Source organism: Festucalex cinctus, chromosome 9 (assembly GCF_051991245.1).
Source record: "Festucalex cinctus isolate MCC-2025b chromosome 9, RoL_Fcin_1.0, whole genome shotgun sequence".
In the NCBI taxonomy this organism is placed as follows: Eukaryota; Metazoa; Chordata; class Actinopteri; order Syngnathiformes; family Syngnathidae; genus Festucalex; species Festucalex cinctus.
In genome coordinates this window covers 14754650-14775916 of record NC_135419.1, presented here as the reverse complement: position 1 = coordinate 14775916, position 21267 = coordinate 14754650, and the positions used below count along the sequence as shown (strand labels likewise).

The following is a 21267-nucleotide window of genomic DNA, read 5'->3' as shown; positions in this document are numbered from 1 at the left end:
TTTATTTACTTCTATTATTTCATTACATTGTCTAGTTTCTTTCTGCCTCAAATGATGAACTTGTTGACAAGTTGCAGAGTGTATCAAAAAAACTTTACAAACCAGTGAACAGAAAATGAATCCAGTTTTAGTGCAACATTGTGTCTCGCTTCCTAAGCTCTTCCTCTCCTCACTTACTCACTGGCAAATACACATCCACTCCGCTACAGCGCCCTCTCTGGTGTGGGTGGTGACAAACCCCCAAAAGCAAAGACGACAATGTGGCAGTTACAAATATGATACATTAAATATACTGAAAAAGTGTATATGTATGTACCTATAAAAAGATTTAGTTTGAAGTCTGTCTTCATAAATTCTCAAAAAAAAAAAAAAAAAATTATAAATGTAATTGTAGCAGGTTGAACAAACATCTGGATAATCACCGCAAACAGAACCTTGTATTCTGTGAATCACACCAAACTGTACTCTTCACAATCTCAAACATTTGTGACTTTGTGGAACAATTATGATTTACCATCAAACAACATCTGCTGTATGGCTCTTTAGGGGCATTATGAATACGGAAAAATGATGAGGCAGACAGCAAAAGATTAAGTCATGAAATGAAAGGGGATGTCTAGTCTTTTGAAAAGATAAAGAGTTGGCGTCTGTTTCCACTTCACATTTTTTCCCCCCTTTTCTTAATGTTGCTTTGTGTCAGGGAGGCGGCACAGACCATAATTAGTGATGATTGACGATATGTACAATTTCATGGTAAGCCACTCAAAGCCACCAGAGTGCAGTTGATGTTGTTTATCACTAAAGATATTAAATGCCCCATCTACATTTTATTCATTTATTTTATAATTGTTGATGTCGTTTATTGAGATTGAGAGATAATCTAGGTTGGTTTTCAAACTGTTTTGTTGGTCAAAAGTGCAATTAGGAGCATTCTAAAAAATAACTGTTGGCATAAGTGCTAAGATCACAAATACGGTATTCCAAAAGATGTTGCTGTAGCTTCAGCAGTTAAAGTATTAATGAAAAATCAGGGAAATGTTTGTCATTTTCATACCGCGCACTACAAATTAGCAAAGAGACACAGTGAACTTGCATTATCTCAACCGCCAGTGTTTGTTTTGGCACAGGCCAATTATGAAAATAAGGAGGACAATTATTTCTTCTAAAAACACATTTTTAAAAGAACTTGAAACAAACAAACAAGTATTGCATCAAACTTGCCCGCGTCAAGACCTGGATGATGTCCATAGAAAGCATAATGTGTATCCTATTTTTTGCAACATTTGGCATGGTATTAGTCAAATGAAAAAGAAAAAAAAAGATATTGATATTTCTAAACATCTGAAGGTGTTCCTAGGGAATTCTATGAGTTGAGACTAACTGGTTCAAACTCAAACATCATTCAACATCCAATCTTGACCCCAGATACTGTTTTGGACTACCACACAACCACAGGGAGAATGTTTCCAAGTTTCAAAGTTTTCACCTCAAAATGTGATGTCTTTTGCCCAAAATGAGCCTCCCCGTTGTTTATGAGCAGCAAGGCCAGGTCAGCTCACCAGAAGGTTTGTCAGCCATTCACTCCCAGAGTCAGACAAAGTATTTAACTAACAATGTGACCCTGGTTTGTTGGCCATACGGTTTTCAGATCAGGTAGTTGTCACCTGTCAGGACACCTGCTAAGGCAGCATCTGGCTCCGTGACACGCACGCACGCACAGCAGCGGGATGTCATTACTCTGCTGCATGAATATTTAACTAATGGATGTTCTCGCTCCTTATAATGATTTTTTATTTTTAAAGGGCAATAACCAACACCCTAAGCTAAGAACGTTAGAAAGGAAAAATGGGCAGTTACCAACAAACTTTTAAAGAACTTCACGGCGGTTATAACCTTGAAAAAAAAAAACACTTTCACACCTTTCTGAAAGGAATTATGTTGTGGAAGTAACCATTTTCAGGAACCAGTCTAGTAAGAGAATGCATGATATAGCCATAAAAAAACTATAATCGTCAACAACACCTGTAACTAATCATATTTAATGTACTTCTGACCTTGCCAGGGCCTTGGTGAAGAATGATTTGAGGAAAAAAAATGATGGAACCATTTGAGATAACCTACAAAAAATAATCTTGATAGTGGGGGGGGGTTCCGCCTTTATTAGTACCAGAAATTGATAAGAACGATCTCGACTAACATCCTTTAGATTTAGAATCAGATTATGCACTACCGCCTTGCACCCAACAGATGAAATAAGAAAATGGCTGATGAAAAAGGAGGCAAGGATAATCATAATAAGAATATTCATATTGCTTTTCAGGACATACAAAGACACTTTACAAGCTGATGGGGATAAAAGCAGAGAAGTACAAGAAGCTGTCAGCGCTAATGGAAGACGACCGTTGCTTAGCATCAGCAGAGTGGATCGGGTGCATCAATGGAGGAGCGCAGTTAGGTCGGGTATGACAAAGTCTTTGCTTGTTTCTCTTCAACAAGACAATCCCATTTTTGAGTAATTTATTTAGCCAGCTTCCAATAACTGCTGGGACAGAGTAAAAAATGTGTGCATTGCTTGTTTGGCGCTGCTGAACTGTCAACCAAGCTAGCATTTAGCATTAGCTAAAGCAATTACACAACCACCGTTCACCAGATTGGTTTGTCATTAAATTTGTTATAAATATTTCCTGGTGACAATTTTTTGTATATTTGATTTTTAGTAAAACTGTAGTACCTCGGTTTTAATTTTGAAAATCTGCTCACCCTATGTTTGAGCTCCATGTGCTGAAGCATTTTATATGCCATATTGTGTCATTTTTGCTAGCTTGTGGGCTTGCGTTTTTTTTTAACCCCATACATGACCAAGATGTGCAATTTGACAGAGGCGCAGAAGATGCAAATTTCAAAAATAAAATTTAGTTCAGACTTTGAGGATCATTAAGTTATTTTTTTATTCAGTATATTTATACCGAATGGCCTGTGGCCTCGTGGTTGTAGTACAACACACTTATTAAGCGTGAATGAAAAGGAAGACATTTAACACTTAGACCTTGTCACCCTGATACCACATAATTAAACAAAGGCCCATAGATAAATTAGGACTCCTCTTACGTTGAAAAAAAGACTTAAAGAAGCATGGCCTAATTAGATTAGGAGGTGGTTAAAGTCTGATAGCTGCTAAGCACTGCAGCATTACCGTCATTTACACTCCTAAGACATTATGGCCATTAAATTAAGCCATTTATAAAAACGATATCACATCAAAATATTATTAATTAAAATCATTCATTTGACTTGTGGGTAAATTTACCAAAAATCATAGTGGAGGTCAATTCCTCCTTGAACTTGTATGGTCATAAATTTGAATTTGTTTGAATTTCTAACTGTTACTAAAGTTGTTCTGTGATTCACGTTTTTGCTTCTATCAAAAAACGTTACAAGACTAGGGGTGAAGAAGGCGAGCATATTCCTCTATTTAAATTCTGGTTTGGAACTGTACTCAGGTCAGAGTGATGACACCTGACATTTCATCAAATCCTCGTAGATAGCGTGGTGACTGGAGGGCTTTGAACCTCAATCTTTGCCAACTTTGATGAAGACACAGCAGGGTTGTGAATTGCACCAAGAGGCATGCTGACTCTGAGAGAAAAGCAATTCTCCAAGTGAAATTATATGATTTGACAGCTTAAGTTTTCTCAAGTAATAGAGTGAACACAATAGGATATCGGGTTTGGAAGACAAGTCAAATGGGGCCCCATTTCACTGTGGGTGGCTTGGCATTAGAGGTAAATGTTATTTTCAAAAAGTGTAAAAAGGAGGGGAAAAAACATTCTGTTGGGCTGTGACACAAAGGCAAGGACACATTCTTTGGAGTGTTAAAAGAATCTTCTTACCGGGCCCTTGCAAGACTGAGACAGGTGGTTTTGATGTTTTAAAGTGGAAGTCAACTTAAATAGTTATTGACAAGAAATGCAGCAAAATCCAGCCATTTTTATCCATCTCAGGGGGAGGCCATTTTACCATTTGCTGTCGACTGAAGATGACATCACAGTTGTTCAGGGCTCTGGCTATGACCAATCACACCTCACCTGTTTTCTGAAGCTGAGCTGTGATTGGTTGTTAGCTGAGACCTGAGCAACTGTGATGTCATTTTCACTAGACAGTAATTGGGAAAATTGCCGCCTTCTGATATTAATAAACACTGCTGAATTTTGCTGCTTAACTTATATTCCACTAACACAATATTAACCAAAATACTATTTAAAGGAAATTGGTTGACTTCCTCTTTAACTGTTTGATGAAATGTTAGAAGGAAACTATCTTTTACACATATTTGATGATGAATATTTTTCCCTCAATTCTTCAAAACTTTAGCATGTGACACTGTCTCCTTATCAGGATAGCGCTATGTGGTTTACTTTTCTGCTTGTTAGTCTTTGGTACCTGCCTTTTTCTTGACTTTTTTTTTTTAAAACAGTTTTTGCTCTTTGATTTAGCAAGCGTTTAAAAGATTGAGAAGCTTGATGAAGCCAACAGAACCACATCTTTTGCAAACAGCAGAAATCTAATACTGTGGCCACCAGTGACAGAGTCCAACCCTCATTTTTTTGGTTTTTGGAGTTTTTGTTTACAGTTGACTACAAAGGATCAAGTCAACATACCTTGTTCTCTATTTGGAAACATCTTCAAACAGGTGTCCAACATTTCCCCATAACTGGATTTCTCAAGTTGAGGTCTTACAGCAGTTATACTTTCCCCTTTTTACTAGATCCTCGTGACTTCTCTGAACACGAAGCTGAATCTGACCTCTAACTCTATGACTCACAGATAGAGAGAAAGACCTCTATTTTCGACAAAGACATCAGTGTTAGTTGAGAGCACATCGCCTTGAGCTCAGACTTGACAAGATATAGCTTCCCTTCCTCCAAGGGAAAGTTATCCCTCGTATACATCTCTGCTGACAAGACCCCAGTGCTACCTTGTGAGAGTGCCAAAAGCCTTGACTCTCACAAGCCATTTATCCTGTTCGGCACTGCTCACATTGTTCTCTACAGCAGCTGTAAAATGTGGCCCTTTTTCACAAGGGAAGCTGCCCATCTGATGTCACACCTCTCCTCTCGACATCCACCAAGTTGTTTTGGCAAAGCCTCTTTTATCACTTCATCAAATTGATCATATCTTTCCACAAAACTTAATTCTCCGTTGTTGTTGTTTTTTTAATACTGCATTTGTCACAATGTTGGGAGGAAAAAGCCCCTTGTCAATGCCCATTATTTAATGGCAATTTAATTAATATAATATCAATGATGACAATTGTGACACACAATTGATTCTCTATCAACATTGTTAATGTTTAAACAAAGTCTCTGTTATTTGCTAAAATGTCATCATAAAAGTTCAAGACTTACTACTGCCTGTTAAAATTGTACAAGTTGTCAGCTTTCCAGTGTGAGTGACAGGAAACTCCATAACTTTACAGGATTGTATTGGATGGTGTTAAATTATTGTATAGACATGGCAAGAAGTTGTGACACTGCTTTCGCTTTGACACCCAAAGACAAGTTTCATTTTCCAGTGCAAACTTCTCTTTCCTTCTAATGCTGCCACTATGTTGGAAATCACAAAATTAGCTCCACCTGCAAAATCTTGATCATGTTAAGCCTATTCTATAGTGCTTATGCTGTTCAGTCATGAAACGTGCAGTCTATCCCAGCTGCACTCTGTACCCGCCCCCCAAAAATCAATTGCTGCCCTTTACCAAGTCAACAATTCAAAAATCTACACCCCTCCCAATCTATACCTACATTCTTTTACTGAGAGTGCTGACCACAGCATCACCGTGCCGCCCACATTAGAACTCAAGTAATTAAACGACCACCGTCGAAACCTGATTCGTAAAAGCAATGAATAAAAACATGAAGCGTGAATACGAAAAAATGTCTCCACTGTGACCAATTTTCTAAGCACAAAGCCTTTGAGAAAATGCAAAAACGCAAGTAGACCATGCAGCCAGCGCGTGACTAGTAAATCCATACAATCCATTCAACAAATGCAAAGATGCTTATACACAACTAAATGAGCAGAGGCTGCGCCATGACTATTAAACCGTACTCATTCACAAAGGCAAAGCTGAGAGTCAGTGCCGTTTAGGGGTCATATAGAGCATGAGAGCGTTTTGTGGTCGTCGGCAGTGATAAAAGGTTTTCTCTGTAGTTTGTCCACACTGATGGGCATAAATGGGGAGGCATTTTCTCTCTTCTTCTTAGTTCTAACACCCAACACTGAGAAAAATCATTTGTTTGCTATAGTGCAAAGTCATTGAATTTTGGCAAATCTGAAAGCAAGACAAAATAACGTACCGCTTTAAAACAGTAATTTGATGGTACATGTACCACTGGTTGCTCTCCCTATTGGTATGTGAAATATTCATTGAATATTGTTTCAAGCCTGAAGTTTCATTGAGCACATAAGTTCTGTCTTTTCCAATTGTCTGCAAGATCATGAAGGCAACCAAGTGTGATTTGTGATTGGACAAAATGTACGGTCACGGTCGTGGGGAATCCAAATCGACCCTCGATTTTTTTTCTATAACATCATATTTTTTATAATAATGATAGTTTAATATGCAAAATGAATGGTTTTATAGGTCAAACTTAAAAACAAAAAAACAAAAAATGTGATGTGATTTGGGGGGAAAGTACAGACGTTTTTTTTTTTTAAATCAGTCTCAAAAATAAGTTTAGGTACACTTAAACTCATCTCACATTAAAGTTTACTGTTGACCAGTGTAAAGATTTCAACTCTGTTATATTTGGGGCGAGTAAGAGGAAGCGCTCAATCCTCACTGTGTGATTTGTGACTAAGTGTTGAGTACTGACTACATGGAACTATCGTATCTCGATTGCCATCTCGTAATACTTTGTAGATCAAGTAGTACTTATGGACAAACCGCTGATCTTAAAGATCCTCATTCTCAATGCAAAATGATTTTGCAGCCGCACACGTTCACCTGTAAATATTGATGAATGTCGATTGTGGCTTGCAACAGCTGCTGAACTTTCCAACTTTCCACTCTCTGTGATTTAACTTTTGTTTATTGAATTAATTTAATACAAGTTGGACACAATCACTGGGCAAAGGAAGGGGACCGCATTCGGCCCTCCAACCACCAGTTGCTCATTGCAGATTTAGGCCAGTGTAATCAATGTAAAAGTCCTATGAAAGAAGCACCTGTTGTTTGAAACCCACTCAATGAAAGCGTTTATGCTGCTATCTGAATCTCTTATCGCGTCCTGCCATGGACCCTTTGAAATTTTCAAAGTCACTCTTCAGTTCCTTGGGTGCTGTTGTTTTGTGGAGGTTTCACATCAATGTAGCTTTTCAATAAGTCCCGAGGCCTCCTAAAGTTAACCACAATGCCACAAAGGAGTCACCGCGCATGGGAAGTGCAGTTATCACTCTAGACATCACAGCAAGCTGAACACGTCTCTGGGGTGGAATTCAATTCACGAGGTCATCCAGATGGTTTGTTAAGCACTAAATCGAGTATGCTATTTTTCCAGAAGGTTCCATACAGAGTTGAATAGCAATATAGACTACTCGAATAAAAAATCTGCTCACATCAGGAGCCCATTTTCATGGACCTTTCAGCACGGAGATTGTGGGATGCTGTTTCATCTCAATGTTATGCATAAACGGCACTGAAACAAATAGTTGACGCACTACAGGTAGTAACACTGATCTGTCGTTGTGCAGAGATGGAGCACTTAGAATGTAGCTGCACCTCATTTAAAACACCACATTACCTTGTTTCCCGTTTGTTACTAAATCACAGAACTCTTTGGGCCGATTTACGAAAGCTTTCTAAGTGTTCCCGCTAAACTGTACAGTTGCTATAGAGACCGCAGTTCAGGTTTTCAGGTCATTTTTATGTGTAAAAACCGGTTTGAAGACCTCCTAGAGACAAATGGGGCCCAACTGGTTTGGATTTTTGAGGACGATGCCGATTCTCATATTTGGCAGAATGTGGTTTTGGTTACAGATGAAATTTGAAATTTGATTTGACACTTTTATACTTGTGTAACTTCAAAACAGACAACTTTTCCCTGGTGTACTTTCTTGCTGTGAAACCAGAATGTACGACTTGTTGCTGATTCTTTCAGACGCATACATACAGTACATCAATCCCAATTGAAACCATAACGCTACTTTAAAACCCTAAAGGTACTTTGGAGCCCTACTTTTAAACCTTGATACTTTCAGCTGTCCGTATGATTGTTTGTTTAGCACAATTTAACAATTTTCAGACCCACATTTTACCACCTAAGAACAACATGGAGGAAAAAAATGTGGTTATCTCATGTTTTTATTTGATATAGTGGACGCCAGGATAGTATGGCTGTAACATGTTATCAACTTACCAAGCTTATATGTAACATTTTTAACATGAACATCATGCTAATCAACTTGCGATTGTGATTGGTTAACTAGGATCCAATCATGAACCAGAAGTGTTGACATCAACCAAATTCTGCATTTTTATTGGTTTAGACCCGCGAATATGCCATGTCCACTGCAATCATTTATGGGTCCAAAGGTGTTAAGGGGTTAGGGAGGGAATGAATGAAGCAGGAAGGGCTTGTCCAAGATTCCACACAGTTGCGCTACTAATAGCATTAATGCTACCTGGAGAAACCTTGCGCATCGGCTAACAGCTATTGTTGACGGTGCTCTTGTTGTACTATTTGAAACCGTAACTTTGTAAGCTGAGGTCCCGTATTCTGACCGTTCAATGTCATAACTGATAATGTTACACCACTGTTACAAATTGTGACACTACTTTGAAACCCTAACCCAACATTGCAACCATAACCATACTCTGAAACACTGACCCTACTTTGAAAACTCTAACCGAACAACAAAACAACAAAACACTACTGTTAACCACTATGGTGCTGTGGAGACATCCATAAGAATCCATCTGGGAGTGCGTGAAGGTTTGGTAATATTGTTAGCACGTGAAAGAATGTACTGGAAAAAAGAAAATAAGTGTAAGTCTACAACTTGTACACAATTTTCAGTAACATTAACTAGTTAACGTGTGGAAATAGCCTTAAATGGTTGCTCTTGTTCTATGCGGCATCCTGTGTGAATCAGGCCATATTGTAAAAACGCATTTTAGTACCTTAAAAGGTAGTACAGCTCCAATGTAACCTTTTTAAAGCACGATTAAAGCCTTACAATGCTTCGTGATCAGAAAATGAAGCTGGGTCAAAAAGGTTAATGTAAGGTCATTCTCTATGCATACCGGCGAGGGGATTTGTCTTGGAAAAGCTGACACAAGGTCAATGTATTTTTTTCCCCCCCTCTCTCTGCACCGCAGCTGAACAGCAGACTTCACCGTCAAGCATTTCACCTAAATCATCCCGGTTTGAATGACAACTCGTCGATGCGGTAGCCCTACCTGAAAACGCTGGCACCTTCGTAATTCAGTCCCCTGCGGCAGTGCCAGAAGGAAGACAGATGGCATATCGAAAACAGAATGAAGTTAAGTATTAATTTTAAGCATGAACACACAGATGTTATCTACCAAGGACCGCATCAATATAAATGAAACATGTTTGTGTGTGTGTGTGTGTGTGTGTGTGAGCCACTATTGTCAATGCCGCACAGCAGTGCCACCCCAAACTGAATCTCACCATCCATCTCGCTCAGGCTAATCTAAACCATACATCTTTACCTTCCCTTGTCAGCCATTTGATCTCCACGCCACCTGTTATGGTTCGGGCTAATCTCCACATCATGAAAACATGCAAGTTAGAAAAGAAATTACAATCAAAAGTACTGTATGTGTGAAATACTTGTGGACCTGCATGTTTTTACGGGTGGGTGTTATATGCAGGATTTTACGGTACTACGAGCTACGAGACCCACACAAACTGCTTTGGGTTGAAATTTTGAATAAAAACAACTTGATAACAAACAGAGGAAGGTTGAGAGCTGCCTTGTGATTTTGTGTATGGGTCTTACTTTGGCCTCTTTCCTCCACCTGATCAGCATTAAAGGGAATGTCAACTATGAGCATTTCTTGACAATATGTGACCTCACTAGTCTAAACATGACAATCTGATTAATATGACATTTGTGGGATATGAGTTATGAAGCAAAATCCAGCCGTTTTTATCTATCTAAGGGGGCAGCCATTTTGCCACTTGTTGTCAACTGAAGATGACATCACAGGTTTTCAGTGCTCTGGCTATGACTAATTACAGCGCACCTGTTTTCTGAAGCTGAGCTGTAATTGGTTGTTACCTGCGACCTGAGCAACTGTGATGTCATTTTCACTCGACAGCAAGTGACAAAATTCTGATATTGATAAAAACTGCTGGATTTTGCTGCTTAACTAATATTCCACTAACACAATATTAATCGGGATAGTACAGTATATTTAGACTAGTGGGGTTGACTTCCCCTTTAAATGTGTACAGTGTTCCCTCGTTTTCCGCTGGGGTTAGGTTCCAAAAAATACCCGCAATAAATGAAATCCGCGAAGTAGTTAGCTTTATGTTTTACAATTCTTATAAATGTTTTAAGGCTCTAAAATCCCCGACTGCACAATTTAGACACTTTTCTCATTGAGGCATTTACATGTTCTCACATTTCTCTCTTGTTCAAACTTTGACAATGTTCAAACCTTCATAAATTTTATAAAATGGGTATATTACTGTAAAAAAATATGCAAAATTGCACTTAAAAAAAAATCTGCGATACAGCGAGACCGCGAAAAGTGAACCGCGTTATAGCGAGGGAAGACTGTAGTGGCAAAAAAAAATTACGAACTGAGTAATATTTTGGCCACCAGATTCAGAAGCCACAAGAACTAACACAACTAAAAGCTTTAAAACGTTATCTTGTTCACTTTATATATATATATATATATATATATATATATATATATATATATATATATATATATATATATATATATATATATGAGCATCAAAGGCGGACCCTTGCCTTTCCTCAACTTGATTATTGGAGACGATCAGATTTTACATTCCTCATCTACATTTTCAAACTGGTATAATCATTTCTCGTCCCATCTTACTTTCCAGCTCTTTGACCGGTGCACCTCGGATTTTTTTTTTTTTTTTATGTAAGATCCCAGCACTCAGAGGGTGATTTCATCCTTCAGTGGGCCATGAAAGCTTTTTATAAGTACATTGCCATCGCCAGCGCATTAATCGTCTCAGATACATTGATTTGGCTGTTCTGTTGTGCAAGGCAGCGTATGGAAAGGGAGACAGGAAGAGACCAGCTATACAGGGAAAGGGCAATCGAGTGGGGCAAGAACCAGAGCAGTAGAATTTGGTAATTAGACTTCTATAAAGAGGTCGTTTGAATCCCACTCATGCATACCGCTATCTTGGAAGACAGCAGGTAGTAGCCTATATAATAGATATGAATTAATCAAAGAAAGTGCTTTTTTTATGCAAGACTGCAGCAAAAAAATGAAGTTCATGAATTGGACTCGAAACATTTATCACTGTCAGCTATCATAAGAAAAAGGGGGAAAAAAAACAAAAAAAAACAGGTGGTGAAAGTGAAATGTGCTGACAAAATTTCTGGGGCCAGTGGGGACAAAACGGTTCAACGCACCAACAAGTGAAGAAAACGGTTGATTGATGGAAATTGAAGGCACAGTTGCGCCATCTATCATCTGTTATCATGGTTTGTTTGTTTGTTTTTTGTTTGCGTCCATGGACAAGATGTTGTCTTATAGTGCCTTTTTTTTCTTTTTTTTTTCTTTTTTTTTTTTTTAATTCATTTATTTATTTATTTACTGTTATTGTGCCACCTTGTGGCGTTTCCGCATTTGTTGAAGCGCGCGTGCTCCGTCCTCTTCTACTTCTCTCCACTTTTTTTTTTTTTACTTCCGGTTTCCTTCTCTTCGGGACGTGTGCTCGTGTCGCCAGAGAAACGGTAAAAACAAACAAACAAACGAACAAACAAAAAAGTTTATATTAGCACATGAGATATCCAGAATATTTATTGTTTTCTACTAGGATAGATTTAACATTGTGATTCACCTCTGTTATTTTGTATTGCCCCTAGCTCCGAATTGTGACGTGTGTGCTAAAAGAAGGCAAAGCTAGGTGATGTTGGAAGTTGGCACTCTTTAGCGAGCGCCCATATGGAGAGCGGAATGAGGTATGTAAAAATATAAAGTCTGTTGTTATTATTTGAGTGACATGTTTCAAATACAGAATGTATTTCTTTTTGTTAATGAGTAAAACTCCATGATAGTAAAACGGAAGTGCCATTTTTATTTGCATAGACAATTCCGAGCTTATATCACAAGTCAAAATGGCGGTCAATTGGCGAAATGACGCTTCCCGCACATTGAAAAGCGTTGGACTTTGAATCATTGTAATTTGATTTATGAGGATTATTTTGAATTCAAAATGTGCTGAAATGTCATTTGACTACTATAGCAAGCTGCCTAGTTTGTATGCTATTCATAGGCAAAAGTGATACAATACGCCATTTCTTTTCACTGTGTAAAGGAAGTAATTGCACTGCGGAAATATCAGAAATGCTGTTTGGAATTGTCAAATGGCACTGTATAGGTTATTATTTGAAGGAAAAACATGATACATTTCATTGACTAAAGAATTTTCATCATTGATTACGTCACAAATATTTTTTTCAGACGAAAACTATATGTACAAGTCATTCATTGGCACCATGACTATAACCAAATTGATTGGCAATCTCTAAAGAAATAGGCCAAATGAAAAAAGAACCAAAAAAAACAGTGACGAAATCCACTCAGAAGAAGGAGTCATATGCTGGTAGGAGAAAAGAACCTGTCAGACAATGGAACAGACGGGAGGGACTAAGTGAGAAGTGAACCAATCAGAGTGGTGAACGGAAGCCAATCACCCACTTCAATCATGCTCTCGGAAAGAAATCAATCAGCAGATGAGAAAGATATTGAATCATTTTATACCGGGGAAAAAAAAAGGACTTATTCAGGGAATTTTACGGTAATAATTATTTTGTGGCGTTGTGGTTAGCATGTGCTTCAAATGACCACAATTCTTTGTCAATGTCCTGACTCAGGCCTTCGATTAACAGCTGATCAAGCCCAGGTATATACCACCTCTCACCAAGACTTTTCTTCAGCCTCTTCCCGTTTGACACTGAACAGTATAAGAAGTATAATTCAGAAAATGGATGCCTTTTATTGCCTTTTATTTTTTGTTTTACCCTACCATCTTTCAATTACATTTTCAAGCCTTCAGACATGCGTTTAGTGGCCTCAAAAAGCCTGAACGTATTGGTGTGTCTCGATGGAAAAGGGAATGGGCAAACTGATCGATGCAAATGATGTAACCCTTACCGCATATTTGAAGGCGTTGCAGCAGAGTGGAAGTTCATGTTCTTGTTCATAACAAATCTTCCTGACGGGAAGGTGCCTGGTTTTAAAATGCAGTATTGTTTATCTGGCAAGTATATTCAACAGCAGCTGTCAAAAAATCCATATATCAGAAAACATGGCCAGTGTGAGTCAGAGGTTTAGCTGTTTTTTGTTTGTTTATTCGTTTGGTTTGCTGAAAAAAACAATGTTTACAAAAAGCAAAATTTTATGAAATAGTCATTTTTCAATATGATGTTCCCTTATCTGCTTGTGGACCCTCCTTCACAGAATTTGCCAGAATTTTAATTACCAGCTTCCTTTCTTGGAAGCATCATAAAAATGGAGGCCAAACAACTTGCTTCTTAATAAGCAAAAGTGAATTTCAACAGCAATTAAAATGCTATGTCAGTGATCAGAATGGAGGTCAGAGGTTCTAGAAGAGGCACGTTTAATATGTTTGACCAAAGTCCTCCAAGACACTTTCAGTTCTTCATAAGCTTGCGGTGAAGTTGAATAATGTCACATCAATTCAGCATCAGAAAATCGATACTGTCCCACAACATCAGTTATATCTGACAGTGCGACGCATGGCAGAGCTAGTGGCTTCAAGTGTGATAGAAAGAAGACTGTCGGAGCATTGCACTGACAAGCCAAGACTCGCACAAACATAATTAATGACTTTGTTGTGAAAGAAATTCATCAGCAAATAAAACTGTCATCCCAAAAGTTGTTTGTACAAAATCACTTTAGGGAAAGACATTTTTGGAACGCTAAGGAAAGGAGGTTAAAAAAATAAATAAAAAAAAATAAACAAACACAAAACTTTTGTATTTACTCCCATTTTTCTTGAGCTGAACTTAAAATCAAATCAAACTTTATTTTTAATTCATCTTGCAGACATAAAATTAAAGATTGATTCACACACACAAAAAAACTTAATAAATCACATATTTCAACAAGCGTCATTGTGTTTCAGTACTTTGGCGATCAGATTTCTGAGCACATATTCACATATACGCACTTCATACGTCATGAATAGCAAAGGTCACTCTACTTTTTTAAAAATACGAATGTGGAATAAACAAGTGGTTAGCTCAACTACAGTCTAAAAGTACGGTTCCAACATTTTCTTGGACCATGTGTGCACCAGACGCACTAATTAATGAAGAATATATTATAGCAAGTTCAGTTTAGTGGCTTCATTTGAATATTTGTAACGGCAACGTAAGGTAATTGCATGCTAATGTAGGCAAAGGTGCCTGGAGGGTAAATTAGTACACAGGAGTGTCAGGAGGTGAGTTGGGGAGTCAGCGACCATCTGTGCGGCACTTCAGGCCGTGGACTTTACCGCTGTGGACAAGAAAGGACAGGTGCTGGAGGTTAGAGAGGAGGGGCACAGAGCATCAGTTTTTGTCTGGAAAGAATATCTGTGTGTGCGCGTTTGTCAAACAGACAGATGCAGGCCTGGCAGGTGCACCGTTCCCATGACAGGTGACCGCTTAAACTGCTTTGAAAGCCTTATGGCCAACAGACCAGGGTCACATTGTTTGCTAAGTACTTTTTGATTCTTCGAGGGCGCCAATGCTTTGACCTGTCTGACACAGGGACACAGTTAATTAGGTTCTTTAGAAAATGCTGGCAGCATTCGCGCTCCTCCTGTGATGAATACACACAATTTTAAGGATTAATAGCAGTTCACGAATGAGTATGTAAAACATCTTCAATTCAAAGCTTACTGTGATTTCTTCTAACGTAACCTGATCTAAAACACACTGGGTCAAAACAATAAACTAACTCAGTGTGGTGCCTGGTCTCATATACATGCAATTTTTTAAGTGTGTGTCTTTGACCGAAGCAGTCAATTTTGTTGCTTTTAAATGGGCTGTCTAGAGACACAATAGGAACTGATGCTAAGTGCACACAATCAAGTGAAGAATAAATGGCACAAAACCTGGCTGACCACAGCACAAAATGCTGAAAGATTAGCTTATTGCAGTTTAAATGTTTGAAAATAATTAAATGACTTACTGTTTAAAAAATATGGAAGAGAAGACTGTAATTCGCAGCATTTTTCAAGGTTTGTCTTTCACAGGAATAAATTGTGTGGGAGCTCATTTCACAGATGGATGAGCAGGACAGACTAACACATTATTGGCTTTTAATCATTCTGTAAGATTCGGTACAAGTCAAGAACCAGTCTCAAAATAAATTCCTTACCATATTTCCCTTAATGATTCTTTGCACTGTGTTATACACAGCTCTATTTTTTCAGACTTGACAGCACACCTGACTTAATTCGTTTTTGCACTGGATTATGAGAAATGCAACAACTAAGAAAAACACACCAGTACTGCAGTACCGTTTAATATGAAAATAAATGAATGACCGAAATTGATGGAATCCGTAACACCATATATTTCTTACGTTTACTTTGGCTAACAGATTTCTTAGCAACAGCGACAATTGGTGTGTACCAAAATGTTGTTAAAAAGCCTTAATTGCATCGCACAAGAGATCCTCGATTTATGACGACCCTGACAGGGGTTAACAGTGTACAATAAAATAATTTGTGGAGCATGGTCACATGGTACAAGCACTCACTCTCGGTTACTGTTTTATATTTGTGGTTGTCTGGTTGAATGTTTTTAATACAAATCTTTACTGTAATCATGACTGTAATACTGCGTTACTTGTGTACATTTTCAAGCTATTTTGCCGCTGTAAAAAAGGAACTGGTTATTGTAAACCAAAGCACACATTTACATATTCAAATATCTCTCATTGTCACACTACAACAGATCCAAATTAGTCATTAATACAACCACACAGGTTTGTTTTTCTTACAGTTTATGGTCTAAACATAGACAATTAATCCTTATTTCAGTGCACCCTCATCTTAGAACTTTGGAGGTGTAACTAGCCTTAGTATCCATCCATTTTCTCCACCTGCCAAGTTGTAAATATTTGGATTTTTAGGTTGATAACATAGTAGAAATTCACTTCAACGTGTGAAACGCCAGCAATACAATATTTCAGAGTGTGGTGTCCAATACCAATCGACAAAGACTGCAATGAAATGGCACTGGGTTAGAGGTGACTGGCTCTTATTTTGTCCCACTCCTGACAAGAGTTTTAGGTCAGTTAATATCTGGGATTGCAAGTCATTCATCAAACAGAAGTGGCTTCAAGCGAGTCCAGGAGACAGCAGGTGTGCCTCTTAAGATGTTGAAGTAGTCTACAGCGTAGGTTAGATGTCAAGTGTTTGGTGTGAAACACTGAGGCGCAGCCATGTACTAGTACACTTTCTTTGTCATCTGACACAGGTGTATTGAATTGGTTCTAATGGGTATGGGCATTGTACTCTGAGAAATTAGAACCATTTCTAACTTAGTCCTCGAATTATTTAAATATGGTAAAACCCCAATTTAGTGGACTAATTGGGGGGGAGAGGTCATCGAAGAGTTCGCCCGTTAGCTGACTGTCCGTTCCATCGAAGTACTTTTTTTTTTTTTGTGGGTGTGTGTGGCCTAAAAATTCACTGTACAGGACAAAATTCTTGTTGCTGTGGCCTAAAAATGACAGTATAATGCAAAAAAGTATTGTGAATATATGTGTAAAAAACAAACAAAAAGCACTGTATACTGTGTCAAAAATATCATGTTCGAGATACTACTAGCTACAGTAAAAACAACCAGAAATTCACATAGGTCAATACGACATGGTCCTTTTTAGCTGCATGCCTACATTAAGCTATTGTCCATGCTTTCCATTCCAGTCAATCCCACGGTACATATAATGTGAATGTGAGTGTGAATGATTATTCACACTCACATTCACCCCTATAGGCAATTACAAACAAGAAAATGGTACATTTCCTGAATTTTCTTTTCAGTAACAATCTGGTTGCATTTGAAAAGGTTCATGCGTCACAGATCTGTGTTAATTTCCCAGATGGCTGTCAGATTTCATGTCGAGACGGCTTTCTTACCTTACAACACAATACTTGACCATTAGCCTTTTTTTTTCTTTTTCTTTTTTTTAACAAGAAAAAAGTGGCACCTCAAAGAGATGCAATTTGAAAGCAAATCATTTTTTGACAGGATAGACAGAAAAGTCAAATTAAATTCCTGCTGCATATAGTCTCATGTTTCTTTATTGCCAATGATGAAAAAATAAATAAACACATAAATGCATTGCAGTCACACTTAGTGCTCAGACCAACAGGACAACCAAATATAGATGTGATCTTCAGGAAACATCCATTATCTATTTTTTATAACGGTTATCTTGATCAGGGTCACAGAGAGGATGATTGCTATCTTAGCCTAGCTCAGGGTGAGTGGCACCAAACACTGATTAATCGCAAGGCTGACACAGAGACCAGTTGCAATTATCCTTTGCGGAAATTCAGTTTAAAGTTACCCCAACATATACAGTATGTGTGGAGTGTGGCAAGATTCTGAGTATGAGGAGAGGCAAGGCAGTTTTATTTCTATTAGCACATTTCATACACAAGGCAACTCAGTGTGCTTTACGCATGAAGACTCAACTCCGACAAGAATCAACAAACACAACCGTTAACGACATTCAAAAGCAAAGCAGAGAAAACAACAGTAGCTACAAAAAACATCAAAACATATAGCATTAATTTGTGCATGGCTTATTTGAAATTTCATGGGAGGAATTGAAAATGTCGTTCAATTCTGGAATGACTGTTGTACTTAAATGGGTTCTCTTTTGGTTTGCAGTTCCACTTACAGTGCGATACCGTAATGAAATTAAAAATGTGCTTCAAATAATTAGTCAGAATTGACTAACCATTAGGACACCATGCTACTCTTTTTTTTTCTTTTTTTTTTAAATCATCAAACCATTCAGAGATAAGGAGTATAGAAAGCCAAAGTCCATAAACAGTGTATAATTTGGGTGGAAAAGGTCAAAGCAGCTGATGGCTCAATCCATCTAAAATAGCAGCTGACCTAATAGTGGACTGGACTTGCTGCCAGGTTTGATTAAACAGACCTGGAGATACATGACAGCTTTAAAACAAGATGAATAAAACCCAACCAACAAGTGGAGGTAGTAGCCACAGTTGCATTCTATGTTCCATTTTCGTCATTACTAAAATTATACATATGAAAAGAAAAATAGTTTTTTTACAAGGACAAACAAGGGGCGAGAGTCTCTAGTCTGAGATGTTGATTTCACATTTTCTTGATGCTACTTTGTCCTGAACCTTCATCACATCTAACACCGGTCTCAACCACAAGCTGTCCGCTGATGGCCTCATCCATCTAATATGACAACCAACCTCTGAGAACTGCTTTGGGATCATGATGGGTCAAAGCCAGAGAGAGGGAGGGAAAAAAAGAACACAGGTACAGAGAAAGTCAAAAAAGAGAAAGTTGAATGAATGTATGAATCTGTTCCCTTTCAATATAGTTCTGACCTGATCAAAGATCAGGATTGACAAGGTTGTTCTAATAAAGTTGCAAAATTATTCTTTTACAATAGATTTTGATTGAATCCTGAGCAAATAATAATAATAAAAAAGACAAATGGAACAGATCAGCTGCCTTGCTTTAAAGCGACTGTTAAACAAATACAGAGCAGTTCAGCCTCTGGCTAGCAGACGTCATGAATTACCTTTTGGCGTCTGTCAAACTTTTTATCTCATTTGAAACGGCAGCACACAAATGTGAATAATAGTGCAGCAAGATTTAGACTATAGTATACTTTTAGATATGTATTTATTCTGTTCGGATGGATGGACGGACGGACGGACGGACGGACGGACGGACGGTCGGTCGGTCGGTCGGTCTACCCCCACTATCCGTGGGGGATAGGGGCCCATAGCCCCAGGCAGGTTGCGATTAGCGAATTTCTGCGACTAATTGGCTCACCCCTAAAAGGTGATAATAGTTTAAGATACCACAAATTATGTTCCCAAAACACTTTAATAGTATTTTTCAAAGGTCCTCAAACTTAGAAATACAGTACAGAAGAGTAACCAAACTAGCTAGTTGTAACTACCTAGCTTGACTAGCAATAGCTGTTGTACATACCTGTACGCACGTCAAGAACTTTGATGTTGGCTGCTGTGGCCGCTTCTTTATTATGATAAAAATTGTTTTGTACGTATTCATATCGTACAAGTAGTGTCGACGACCCCGCAGAATTTTATGACATGTTTCATAAAGGAATCCTATGCTTTAACCATTTCATGCAGTTACCACGATAGTCCTAAGTTCAGACAAACGTTTCAATGTTAGATCGTCGGGTTCCTCAGACTCTGTGCCTGGCCTGTCATCTTCCTCCTCACTAGCAGACTTGGTCAACTGTGCAAAATTCTAATTCTAAGTCTAATATGGGTTCTAAGTGGCCATCCATGAGGGTAGTGACTTAGATGTGATGTTGGCGATGTCATGGAGGCATTCCCCTCAAAACAGTTGACTTAGATTACCACAGAAAGACACAGGAAATATGTAAAAATGTGTTCTGCTTTGAGACCACTTTGAATTCACCACAACCTGGCAGTCAGCTGTTGATTAGAACTACTGACAGTTGTCACTCATATAGATGTTAGCTGACTTAAGGACACTGTAGTGGGAGCACCATTTTCTCATCTCTGTGCCTGTCTCACATCTCAGAGATGGTACGTCTGTCCTCTCCTGTCAGACAGGACCTTTCGTGTCATACGTCTTCTTGCTTAGTTTGGTGCTGTCTTGACAAGCAGATAAATCTTCGAAAGCACATTTGGCTTGAAGGTAAATTTTACACTTTTTCAGCTGAATGGATCAGGTGGTGGCTCACGGACAGCCGGATGTTTGAATTACAGACCATTAGTTCTTGTAGCGGTTAGTCTGGGATATGGTAGTGAGAGTAGTAGTTAAAGTGTTCATAATTAGTACGCCTCTGTACATACTTACTTCCCGAACACGAGACAGACGCATTGTGTATGTGCTCACCACTGATGGGACACTGACTTGCTATAAGAAGAATTAAAAGAAGTAAAATGTCATCTTTTTTCAAAACTTGTCATGATACATGTTTCTTAATTTACCAAATATTCTACATTTTGATTAAAGGTGTAATAGGATGAGATCTCACCAAAACAGAAATGAAGTCAAAGTCACCGTTCAGCTTGACATGTTTCCTTTCACAAAAAGCTTATTTTCTCAATTTTCTCCTTCTTTTTTTTTTGCCAGAAACTGGCATTTTTGGTGGAACCATCCCATACTCTACAGCTACGTTCTGCTTAAACGCGCCCCCCCAAACCCCCAGTAATAAATATATATATATATATATATATATATATATATATATATATATATATATATATATATATATATATATATATATATATATATATATATATATATTTCGAAGGTTCTGTGCCAATATTGCCACAAAATCCATTATTTTGGTGGGCCTCGGAAGATAAACCAAAATGGCTGCTGGTGACTGAGTTAATAAAGACTTGGTTTTCTTCAATGGCCAGATCTTTTGTCAATTTCAACATAGTAGCACAATACAGCAATCATATTTTTTAAAACAACTTACTATCGAATAGAATAACGAACCTTTATTCCACACAATGGGGAAATTCTGTGTTCACATAACCTAGTTAGTGGGTAGCAGCAGCAGAAGAATTAGATAACCAAAATATACATATTTACAAGCAAAACAAATGGAGTATAAGGGTAGGGGTGAAAGTGCAAAAAAGCAAATAGAATAATATAGTACTATTAAAGTGCCAATGGTTATGCAGACTTATTGGCATTATTTTTTCCGTTATAAAATTTGGCTTTCATGAGCTTTTAGCAGCCTATTCCTTATAGCTCTTT

The 21267-nt window shown here is 38.1% G+C and overlaps 1 long non-coding RNA gene across 1 annotated transcript in view; it reads left to right on the top strand.

Annotated features, from left to right (window-relative positions):
* Window positions 1-11918: 11918 nt before the first annotated feature.
* Window positions 11919-21267, top strand: part of LOC144025349 (uncharacterized) — a 64253-nt gene continuing 54904 nt past the window's right edge. The window contains exons 1-2 of the long non-coding RNA XR_013284839.1: window positions 11919-11979; window positions 12112-12207. This is a non-coding gene — a long non-coding RNA (uncharacterized LOC144025349). The remainder of the gene's footprint in view (window positions 11980-12111; window positions 12208-21267) is intronic.